This window comes from Eriocheir sinensis, unplaced genomic scaffold (genome assembly GCF_024679095.1).
Source record: "Eriocheir sinensis breed Jianghai 21 unplaced genomic scaffold, ASM2467909v1 Scaffold6, whole genome shotgun sequence".
In the NCBI taxonomy this organism is placed as follows: domain Eukaryota; kingdom Metazoa; phylum Arthropoda; class Malacostraca; order Decapoda; family Varunidae; genus Eriocheir; species Eriocheir sinensis.
The window spans coordinates 1,097,907-1,112,192 of NW_026111942.1; positions in this window are offsets into that span (position 1 = coordinate 1,097,907).

Here is a 14,286-nt window from a genome sequence, read left to right on the forward strand (position 1 = left end):
TTGTATAAATATAAATATACAAAATGCACATAAAATAACGTAAATTTATATAAAAAATTTATACAAAAATACACAGAAGTAATTAAATTTGTATGAAAATAGATATACAAAATACACACAAAAAAAGCTAAATTTGAATTGAAATATATATACAAAATTCATAAAATGAAGTAAATTTGTATCGAAATATTTTTAACAAATACACATAAATAACGTAAATTTGTATAAAAATATATAAACAAAATACACATTAATTAATTAAATACGTATAAAAAATATGTACAAAATACACATATAATCATGTAATTCGTATCAAAATAAATAAACAAAAAAACAATAAAATAATGTAAATTTGTATGAGAAAACATATACAAAATACACATAATAACGCAAATTTCTCTTAAAATATATGTACAAAAATACACAAAATTAATTTGGATAAAAAAATATATACAAAACACACATTAGATAATGTAAATGAGCATGCAAATATGTATACAAAATACCTATGAAATAATCTGAATTCGTATCGAGTTAAATTAAGAAAATACCAATAAAATAATGTAATTTTGGATGAAAATATATATAGAAAACACACAAAAATAACCTAAATACAAATACAAATATACACAAATAATTTGAAACTGAATAAAATAAATATACAAAATAAACATAAAATAAGGTAAATTTGTAATGAAATATATGTAAAAATACACATAAAATAATTTAAATTTGTATAAAAATATATAGAAATACACATAAAATAACATGAATTTGTATAAAATTTGTATCAAATTATATACGAATACACACAATAAAATAAAGTAAATTTTTATGAAAATGTATATATAAAATACACATAAAATAATTTAAATACGTAGAAAAATATATATACAAAATACACACAAAATAATGTAAATTCGTAAAAAAAAAATACTCAAAATTCCAATAAAAGAATGTATATTTGTAGGAAAATATATATACAAAATACAAATAAAAAAAAAATGTATAAAAATATATACAAAAATACACAAAAATAATTTAAATTTGTTTGAAAATAGATATGCAAAATACACATAAAATTAGGCAAATTTGTATTGAAATACATATACAAAACTCACATAAAATAATGTAAATTTGTATGAAAATATATAAACAAATACACATAAAATAACGTAAATTTGGATAAAATATATATACAAAATATACATTAAATATTTTAAATATGTATAAAAATATATTATATTATATATATTTTTATTGAAATTTGCGTTATTTATGTGTATTTTGTATATGTTTTCTCATACAAATTTATATTATTTTATTGGTATTTTGTCTATTTATTTTGATACGATGTACATGATTATTTGTGTATTTTGAACATATTTTTTTATACGTATTTACATTATTTGATGTGTATTTTGTTTATATATTTTTATACAAATTTACATTATTATATGTGTATTTTTATAAGTATTTTGATACAAATTTATATTATTTTATGTATTTTGTATATAAATTTCAATTCAAATTTAGCTTATTTTATGTGTATTTTGTATATCTATTTTAATACAAATTTAATTACTTTTATGTATTTTTGTATATAGTTTTATATAAATTTACGTTATTTTATGTGTATTTTGTATATTTATATTTATACAAACACACATTCTTTTATTAGTATTTTGTTTATTTATTTTGATACGAGTTTACATTATTTTATGTGTATTTTGTATATATTTTTTTATACGTATTTACTTAATTATATGTGTATTTTGTATATATATTTTTATAGAAATCTACGTTATTTTATGTGTATTCCTTTATATATTTTTGAAACAAATTTACATTGTTTTATATGTATTTTGCGTATCTATTTCAATACAAATTTACCTTATTGTATGTGTATTTTGTATACTTATTTTAATACAAAATCAGATATTTTATGTTTTCGTATATATATTTTTATAATATATAATATTTATTTTTATATGGGTATTTTGCATCTTAATTTTCATACAAATTTACATTATTTTATTAATATTTTGTGTATTTATTTTGATACGATTTTACATCATTCTATTTGTGTTTTGTATCTATTTTTTTATACATATTTACATTATTTAATGTTTATTTGTATATATATTAGATACAAATTAACGTTATTTTAAGTGTATATGTTTATATATTTTCCTTCAAATTTACATTATTTTATGTGTATATTGTATATGTATTTCAAAACAAAATTACCTAATTTTATGTGTTTTTTGTATATTTATTTTCATACAAGTTTAAATTATTTTTTGTGTATTTTTGTATATAGTTTTATACAAATTTAGGTTATTTTATTTGTATTTTATATCTATTTTCATAGAAATACACATTCTTTTCATGATATTTTGTTTATCTATTTTGACACGAATTTACATTATTTAATGTGTATTTTGTATATATATTTTTATACGTATTTACATCATTTCATGTTTATTTTGTATATATATTTCTATAGAAATCTACGTTATTTTATGTGTATTCGTATATATATATGAAACAAATTTACATTCTTTCATGTGTATTTTGCATATTTTTTCAATACAAATTTACCTTATTGTACGTGCATTTTGTATGTTAATTTTAATACAAATTTGATTATTCTATTTTTATTTTCGTATATGTATTTTTATAAAAATATGCTTTATTTTATGGGTATTTTGCATTTTTATTTTCATACAAATTAACATTATTTTATTGATATTCTGTGTATTAATTTTGATATGATTTTACATTATTCTATGTGTATTTTGTATATATATTTTATATAAAATATACGTTATTTGATGTGAATTTGTTTTCATTTCATACAAATTTACATTATTTAATGTTTTTTGTACATGTATTGAAATACAAATTTAACTAGTTATATGTGTATTTTGTGTATCTATTTTTTATGTATATTTTCATAGAAATTTACTCTATTTTATGAGTATTCGTATATATATTTTCATACAAATTTACATTATTGATGTGTATTTTGTATCTATATCAATACAAATTTACTTTATTGTACGTGCATTTTGTATATTTATTTTAATACAAATTTAATTATTTTATATGTATTTTTGTATATATATTCTTATGCAAATATGTGTTATTATATGGATATTTTGCATTTTTTTTCATACAAATTTACATTATTTTATTGATATTCTGTTTATTTATTTTGATACGATTTAACATTATTCTATGTGTATTTAGTATATATATTTTTTATACATATTTACATTATTTAATGTGTATTTGTTTATATATTTTCATACATATTTACATTATTTTATGTGTATTTTTATATATATTTTTCTACGTATTTAAATTATTTTATGTGTATTTTGAATATACATTTTCATAAAAATTTACGTTATTTTATTGTGTGTATTCGTATATATTTTGATACAAATTTTATACAAATTCTTGTTATTTAATGTGTATTTGTATATATATTTTCATACAAATTTATATTATTTTATGTGTATTTTTATATATATTTCATTACAAATTTACCTTATTTTATGTTTATTTTGTATATTTATCTCATTCAATCTTAAATTATTTTCTGTGTATATTTGTATTTGTATTTAGGTCATTTTATGTGTATTTTCTATATATATTTTCATCTAAAATTACATTATTTTATTTGTATTTTCTTAATTTAATTCGATACGAATTTAGATTATTTCATAGGTAGTTTGTATACATATTTCTATACTCATTTACATTATTTAATCTGTGTTTTGTATATATATTTTTATGCAAATTTATTTGATGTGCATTTTTGTACATATATTTTCATAGAAATTTGCGTTATTTTATATGTTTTTTGTATATGTTTTTTCATACAAATTTATATTATTTCATTCGTATTTTTTATATTTATTTTGATACGAATTTCATGATTATATGTGTATTTTGTACATATTTTTAATACGTATTTACATTATTTAATGTGTATTTTGTTTATATATTTTATACAAATTTACGTTATTATATGTGTATTTGTATAAATATTTTGATACAAATTTACTTTATTTTATGTATTTTGTATATATATTTCAATTCAAATTTAGCTTTTTTTGTGTGTATTTTGTATATCTATTTTCATACAAATTTAATTACTTTTGTGTATTTTTGTATATAGTTTTATATAAATTTACGTTATTTTATGTGTATTTTGTATATTTATATTAATACAAATACATATTTTTTTATTGGTATATTGTTTATTTATTTTGATACGAGTTTACATTAAATTATGTGTATTTTGTATACATTTTTTACACGTATTTACTCATTTTATGTGTATTTTGTATATATATTTTTAAAGAAATCTACGTTATTTTATGTGTATTCGTATATATATTTTGAAACAAATTTACATTGTTTTATATGTATTTTGCATATTTATTTCAATACAGATTTACCTTATTGTATGTGTATTTTGTATATTTATTTTAATACAAATTAATTTTTTATGTGTATTTTGTAAATATATTTTAACAAAATGCGTTAGTTTATCGGTCTTTTGCATCTTGAGTTTCATAACACTTTACATTATTTTATTAACATTCTGTGTATTTTTTTATACGATTTTACATTATTCTATTTGTGTTTTGTATATATATTTTTTATACATATTTACATTATTTAATGCGTATTTTGTATATATATTTTATACAAATTTACGTTAATTTAAGTGTATTTGTTTATATATTTTCATTCAAATTTACATTATTTTATGTGTATTTTGTATATGTATTTCAATTCAAATTTACCTAATTTTATGTGTATTTTGTATATTTATTTTCATACAAATTTAATTTATTTTTGTTTGTTTTTATATAGTTTTATACAAATTTACGTTATTTTATGTGTATTTTATATATGTATTTTCATACAAATACACATTCTCTTATTGATATTTTCCTTATTTATTTTGACACGAATTTACATTATTTAATGTGTATTTTGTATATATATTTTCATACGTATTTACATCATTTCATGTGTATTCGTATATATATTTTAAAACAAATCTACATTATTTTATGTGTATTTTCTATATATATTTTCATTCAAAATTACATTATTTTATCGGTATTTTGTTCTTTTTTTTCGATGCGAATTTAGATTATTTCATGTGTATTTTCTATACATATACATATAGAGTAAATTTCTATGAAAATATATATTCAAAATACATATAAAATTATGTAAATAAGTATAAAAATATATATATCAAATACACCTAAAAAAATGAGAATTCGTATCAAAATAAATAAAAAAAATTCCGATAAAAGAACGTATATTTGTAGGAATACACATAAAATATTTAAATTTGTATTGAAATAAATATACAAAATGCACATACAATAAGGTAAACTTGTATTGAAAGAGATATGCAAAAATACATATAAAACAATGTAAATTTGTTCTAAATATATATTCGAATACACATAAAATAACGCAGATTTCTATAAAAATATATATACAAAATACACATAAAATTAAGTAAATACGTACAAAAAAATGTATACAATATACACATAAAATAATGTAAATTCGAATCAAAATAAATAAACAAAATATCAGTAAAAAAATGTGTATTTGTATAAATATAAGTATACAAAATACACATACAAAATATACATAAAATAAGGTAAATTTGTAATGATATATATGTACAAAATACACATAAAATAATGTAAATTTATATGAAAATATATACAAATACACATAAAATACCATGAATTTGTATAAAAATATATATTCAAAATCAATATTAAATAATGTAAATGCGTATAAAAAATATATATACAAAGTACATATAAAATAATGTAAATTCGTATCAATATAAATCAACAAAACACCAATAAAATAATATATATTTGAATGAAAATAGATTTACAAAATACACATAACATAACTAAAATTTGTATTAAAATATATACAAAAATACATAGAAATAATTTGAGTTTGTATGAAAATAGATATACAAAATACGCATAAAACTAGTTAAATTTCTTTTGAAATATATATACAAAATACCCATAAAATATTGTAAATTTGTGTCAAAATATATAAACAAATACACATAAAATAACGTAAATTTGTATGAAAATAATATACAAAATACACATAGAATAATGTCAAATCGTATCGATATGAATGAGCAGATTATCAATGAAATAATGTAAATTTGTATGAAAATAAAGATGCAAAATACCCATGAAATAAAGCATATTTTTATATAAATACATATACAAAAATACACATAGAATAATTAAATTTGTATTAAAATTAATATACAAAATGCATATACAATAAAGTGAATTTGTATTGAAAAAATATGCAAAATACACTTAAAAGTGTAAATTTGTTTCAAAATCTATATAAGAATACACATAAAATAACGTAGATTTCTATAGAAATATATATACAAAATACACATGAAATGATGTAAATACGTATAAAAATTTATATTCAAAATACACATTAAATAATGTAAATTCGCGTCAAAATAAATAAACAAAATATCAATAAAAGAATGTGTATTTGTATGAAAATAGATATACAAAATACACATAAAATAACCTAAAATTGTATAAAACATTTTAAACATGTATAAAAATATATTATATTATATATTTTTTTATTGAAATTTGCGAGATTTATGTGTATTTTGTATATGTTTTCTCATACAAATTTACATTATTTTATTGGTATTTTGTTTATTTATTTTGATACGAGTTTACATTATTTTATATGTTCTTTGTATATATATTTTTATGCGCATTTACATTATTTGATATTTATTTTGAATATATATTTTTATACAAATTCATGGTATTTTATCTGCATTTGTATATATATTTTCATAAAATTTACATTATTTTATGTGTATTTTGTAGATATATTTCATTACAAATTTACATTATTTTATGTTTATTTTGTATATTTATTTCATTTAATATTAAATTATTTTATGTGTATATTTGAATTTGTATTTTCTATATATATTTTCATCCAAAAAATTACATTATTTTATTGGTATTTTGTTAATTTAAGTCGATAAGAATTTAGATTATTTCAGAGGTATTTTGTATACATATTTTTATACGCATTTACATTATTTAATGTGTGTTTTGTATATATATTTTTATGCAAATTTACTTTATTTTATGTGCATTTTTGTACCATGTGCATGTAAATATGTAAAAAAAAATGTATAAAAAAATATATACAATTATATAAATAAGTATAAAAATACACATATCAAATACACCTAAAATAATGTAAATTCGCATAAAAATAAATAAACAAAATTACGATAAAAGAACGTATATATGCAGGAAAATAAATATACAAAATACACATAAAATTACGAAAATTTGTATAAAAATATATACAAAAATACACAAAATTAATTTCAATTTGTATGAAAATAGATATACAAAATACACATATAATTAAATAAATTTGTATTTAAATACATGTACAAAATATACATAAAATTAGGTAGATTTGTATTGAAATACATATACAAAATACACATAAAATAATATTTAAATTTGAATGAAGATATATAAAAAATACACCTAAAATTACGTAAATTTGTATAAAATATTTATAAAAAATACACATTAAATTATGTAAATATGTATAAAAATATATATATAAAAAACACAAATACAATAATGTAAAATAGTATCAAAATAAATACACAGAATCTTAATAAAATAATGTAGATTTGTATGTAAATTAAGATGCAAAATACCCATAAGGAAACGCATTTTTTTATAGAAATATATATACCAAAATACACATAAAATATTTGAATTTGTATTAAAATAAATATACAAAATGCACATACAATAAGGTAAATTTGTATTGAAATAGATATGCAAAATACATATAAAACAATGTAAATTTGTTTCAAAATATATATACGAATACACACAAAATAACGTAGATTTCTATAAAAATATATACAAAATACACATAAAAAGAAGTAAATACGGATAAACAAATGTATACAAAATACACATAAAATAATGTAAATTCGTATCAAAATAAATAAACAAAATACCAATAAAAGAATGTGTATTTGTATGAATATAAATATACAAAATACACATAAAATAACGTAAATTTGAATAAAACTATATACAAAAATACAAAGACGTAATTAAATTTGTATGAAAATATATATACAAAATAAAAATAAAATAAGCTAAATTTGAATTGAAATGTATATACAAAATACATAAAATAATGTAAATTTGTATCAAAATATTTACACAAATACACATTTAATAACGTTAATTTGTTTAAAAATATATAAACAAAATACACATTAAATAATGTAAACACGTATAAAAAACATGTACAAAATATACATATAATCATGTAATTCGTATCAAACTAAATAAACAAAATAGCAATAAAATAATAATAATAATAATAAATGGTCTATTCATTTGTAGGAAGCCATTAAATAATGTAAACTCGCGGCAAAATAAATAAATAAAATATCAATAAAAGAATGTGTATTTGTATGAAACTAGATATAGAAAATACACATAAAATAACCTAAATTTGTATAAAACTATATACAAAAAAACACAAAAATAATTTAAATTTGTATGAAAATAAATATACAAAATACACATAAAATTAGGTAAATTTGTATTGAAATAAATATACAAAATACACTTAAAATAATGTAAATTTGAATGAAATTATATAAACAAATACACTTAAAATAACGTAAATTTGTATAAAATATATATAAAAAATACACATTAAATAATGAAAATATGTATAAAAAAATATATACAAAACACAAATAGTATAATATAAAATCGTATCGAAATATATACACAGAATATTAATAAAATAATGTAAATTTGTATGGAAACTAAGATGCAAAATACCTATAAAATAACGCATTTTTTATAAAATTATATATACCAAAATACACATAAAATTTTTGAATTTGTATTAAAATAAATATGCATAATGCACATAGAATAAGGTAAATTTGTATTGAAATAGATATGCAAAATACATATAAAACAATGTAAATTTGTTTCAAAATATATATACGAATACACATAAAATAACGTAGATTTCTATAAAAATATATATACAAAATACACATAAAATTAAGTAAATACGAATAGAAAAAGTATACAAAATACACATAAAATAATGTAAATTCGTATAAATATAAATAAACAAAATACCAATAAAAGAATGCGTTTTTGTATAAATATAAATATACAAAATGCACATAAAATAACGTAAATTTGTATAAAAATATATACAAAAATACACAGAAGTAATTGAATTTGTATGAAAATAGATATACAAAATACACACAAAATAAGCTAAATTTGAATTGAAATTACATTTGTATGAAAATATATATACAAAATAAAAATAAAATAAGCTAAATTTGAATTGAAATGTATATACAAAATACATAAAATAATGTAAATTTGTATCAAAATATTTACACAAATACACATTTAATAACGTTAATTTGTTTAAAAATATATAAACAAAATACACATTAAATAATGTAAACACGTAATAAAATACATAAAATACATAAAATAAAGTAAATTTGTTTCAAAATATTTTTAAGAAATACACATATAATAACGTAAATTTGTATAAAAATATATAAACAAAATACACATTAAGTAATGTAAATACGTATAAAAAAAATATGTACAAAATACACAAATAATCATGTCATTCGTATCAAAATAAATAAACAAAAAACTAATTAAATAATGTCAATTTGTATGAGAAAACATATACAAAATACACATAAAATAACGCAAATTTCTATAAAAACATACGTACAAAAATGGACATAAAATTAATTTGCATAAAAAAATATATACAAAACACACATTAGATAATGTAAATGAGTATAAAAAAATGTATACAAAATACCTATGAAATAATATAAATTCGTATCGAGTTAAATTAAGAAAATAACAATAAATTAATGTAATTTTGGATGAAAATATATATAGAAAACACATAAAATTAGGTAAATTTGTATTGAAATACATATACAAAATACACATAAAATAATGTAAATTTGAATGAAAATACTTAAACAAATACACTTAAAATAACGTAAATTTGTATAAAAAAATATATACAAAACACAAATAGAATAATGTAAAATCGTATCAAAATAAATACACAGAATATTAATAAAATAATGTAAATTTGTATGAAAATAAAGAGGCAAAATACCCATAAAATAACGGATTTTTTTTATAAAAATATATATACCAAAATACACATGAAATAATTAAATTTGTATTAAAATAAATATATAAAAAAACATACAATAAGGTAAATTTGTATTGAAATACTTATGCAAAATACATATAAGACAATGTAAATTTGTTTCAAAATATATATACGAATACACATAAAATAACGTAGATTTCTATAAAAATATATATACAAAATACACATAAAATGAAGTAAATACGTATAAAAAATGTATACAAAATACACATAAAATAATGTAAATTCGTATCAAAATAAATAAATAAAATATATATACGAATACATAAAATAGAATAAATTTCTATGAAAATATACATACAAAATACATATAAAATGATGTAAATAGTAAAAAAATATATATACCAAATACATAATAGATAGATAGATAAAGTAAATTCGTATCATAATAAATAAACAAAATTCCGATTAAAGAACGTATATTTGTAGGAAAATAAATATACAAAATATACATAAAATAAGGAAAAATTTGTATAAAAATATATACAAAAAAACATAAAACTAATTTCAATTTCTATGAAAATAGATATACAAAATACACATATAATAAGTTAAATTTGTATTTAAATAGATGTACAAAATATACATAAAATAATGTAAATTTGTATGAAATTAAAACAAATTCACATAAAATAACGTACATTTGTATAAAATATATATAGAATAATGTAAAATCGTATCAAAATAAATACACAGAATATCAATAAAATAATGTAAATTTGTATACATTTTTTTATACGTATTTAATTAATTTTATGTGTATTTTGTATATATATTTTTATAGAAATCTACGTTATTTTATTTGTATTCTTATATATACTTTGAAACAAATTTACATCGTTTATATGTATTTTTGCATATCTCTTTCAATACAAATTTACCTTATTGTATATGCATTTTGAATATTTATTTCAATACAAATTTAAATATTTTATGTGTATTTTGGTATATATTTTTATAAGTAATGCGCTATTTTATGGGAATTTTGCATCTTTATTTTCATACAAATTTACATTATTTTATTAATATTCGGTGTATTTATTTTGATACGATTTTACATTATTCTATTTGTTTTTTGTAAATACTTTTTTATTCATATTTACGTTATTTAATGTGTATTTTGCATATATATTTTATACAAATTTATTATCTATTATCTATTTTCATACAAATACACATTCTTTTCATGATATTTTGTTTATTTATTTTGACACGAATTTACATTATTTAATATGTATTATATATATATATATATATATATATATATATATATATATATATATATATATATATATATATATATATATATATATATATATATATATATATATATATATATATATATATATTTTTTTTTTTTTTTTTATACGTATTTACATAATTTCATATGTATTTTGTATATATATTTCTAAAGAAATCTACTTTATTTTATGTGCATTCGTATATATATTTTGATACAAATTTACATTGTTTTATATGTATTTTTGAATATCTCTTTCAATACAAATTTACCTTACTGTATATGCATTTTGTATATTTATTTCAATACAAATTCAAATATTTTATGTGTATTTTGGTATATATATTTTTATAAAAAATGCGATATTTTTTGGGAATTTTGCATCTTTATTTTCATACAAATTTACATTATTTTATTGATATTCTGTGTATTTATTTTGATACGATTTTACATTATTCTATTTGTTTTTTGTATATATTTTTTTATACACATTTACATTATTTAATGTGTATCTTGCATATATATTTTATACAAATTTCCGTTATTTTAAGTGTGTTTGTTTATATATTTTCATTCAAATTTACATTATTTAATGTGTATTTTGTATATGTATTTCAATACAAATTTACCTAATTTTACGTGTATTTTGTATATTTCTTTTCGTACAAATTTAAATTATTTTTGTGTATTTTTGTATATAGTTTTATACAAATTTATATATACGAATACACATAAAATAACGTAGATTTCTATAAAAAAATATATACAAAATACACATAAAATTAAGTAAATACGTATAAAAAAATGTAAACAAAATACACATAAAATAATGTAAGTTCGAATCAAAATAAATAAACAAAATACCAATAAAAGAATGTGTATTTTTATAAATATAAATGTACAAATTATACATACAAAATAAACATAAAATAAGGTAAATTTGTAATGAAATACGTGTACAAAATACACATAAAATAATGTAAATTTACATGAAAATATATATACAAATACACATAAAATACCATGAATTTGGATAAAATTATATATTCAAAATAAATATTAAATAATGTAAATGCGTATAAAAATATATATACAAAGTACATATAAAATAATGTAAATTCGTATCAATATAAATCAACAAAATACCAATAAAATAATATATATTTGAATGAAAATAGATTTACAAAATACACATAACATAACTAAAATTTGAATTGAAATATATACAAAAATACATAAAAATAATTTGAGTTTGTATGAAAATAGATATTCAAAATACACATAAAACTAGGTAAATTTCTTTTGAAATATATATACAAAATACCCATAAAATATTGTAAATTTGTGTCAAAATATATAAACAAATACACATAAAATAACGTAAATTTGTATGAAAAATATATACAAAATACTCATAGAATAATGTCAAATCGTATTAAAATGAATGAGCAGAATATCTATAAAATAACGTAAATTTGTATGAAAATAAAGATGCAAAATACCCATAAAATAAAGCATATTTTTATAAAAATACATATACAAAAATACACATAGAATAATTAAATTTATATTAAAATTAATGTACAAAATGTATACAATAAGGTAAATTTGTATTGAAAAAATATGCAAAATACACATAAAAGAGTAAATTTGTTTAAAAATCTATATACGAATACAAATAAAATAACGTAGATTTCTTTAGAAATATATATACAAAATACACATGAAATGATGTAAATACGTATAAAAATATATATACAAAATAGACATTAAATAATTTAAATTCGCGTCAAAATAAATAAACAAAATATCAATAAAAGAATGTGTATTTGTATGAAAATAGATATACAAAATACTCATGAAATAACGTAAGTTTGTATAAAACTATATACAAAAATACACAAAAATAATTTTAATTTATATGAAAGTAAATATACAAAATACACATAAAATTAGATAAATTTGTATTGAAATACATATACAAAATACACATAAAATAATGGAAATTTGAAGGAAAATATATAGACATATACCCTTAAAATAACGTAAATTTGTATCAAATATATATAGAAAATACACATTAAATAATGTAAATATGTATAAAAAAATATATACAAAACACAAATAGAATAATGTAAAATCGTATCAAAATATATACACAGAATATTAATAAAATAATGTAAATTTGTATGAAAATAAAGATGCAAAATAGCCATAAAATAATGTATATTTTATCAAAATATATATACCAAAATACACATAAAATATTAAAATTTGTATTAAAATAAACATAAAAAATGCACATAATATAATGTAAATTTGTATTGAAAAAGATCTGCAAAATACATATAAAACAATGTAAATTTGTTTCAAAATATATATACGAATACACATAAAATAACGTAGATTTCTATAAAAATATATACAAAATACACATAAAATGAAGTAAATACGTATAAAAAAATAAATACAAAAGACACATAAAAATCGTATCAAAATAAATAAACAAAATACCAGTAAAAGAATGTGTATTTGTATAAATATAAATATACAAAATACACATAAAATATCGTAAATTTGTATAAAACTATATACAAAAATACACAGAAGTAATTAAATTTGTATGAAAATATATATACAAAATACAGCTAAAA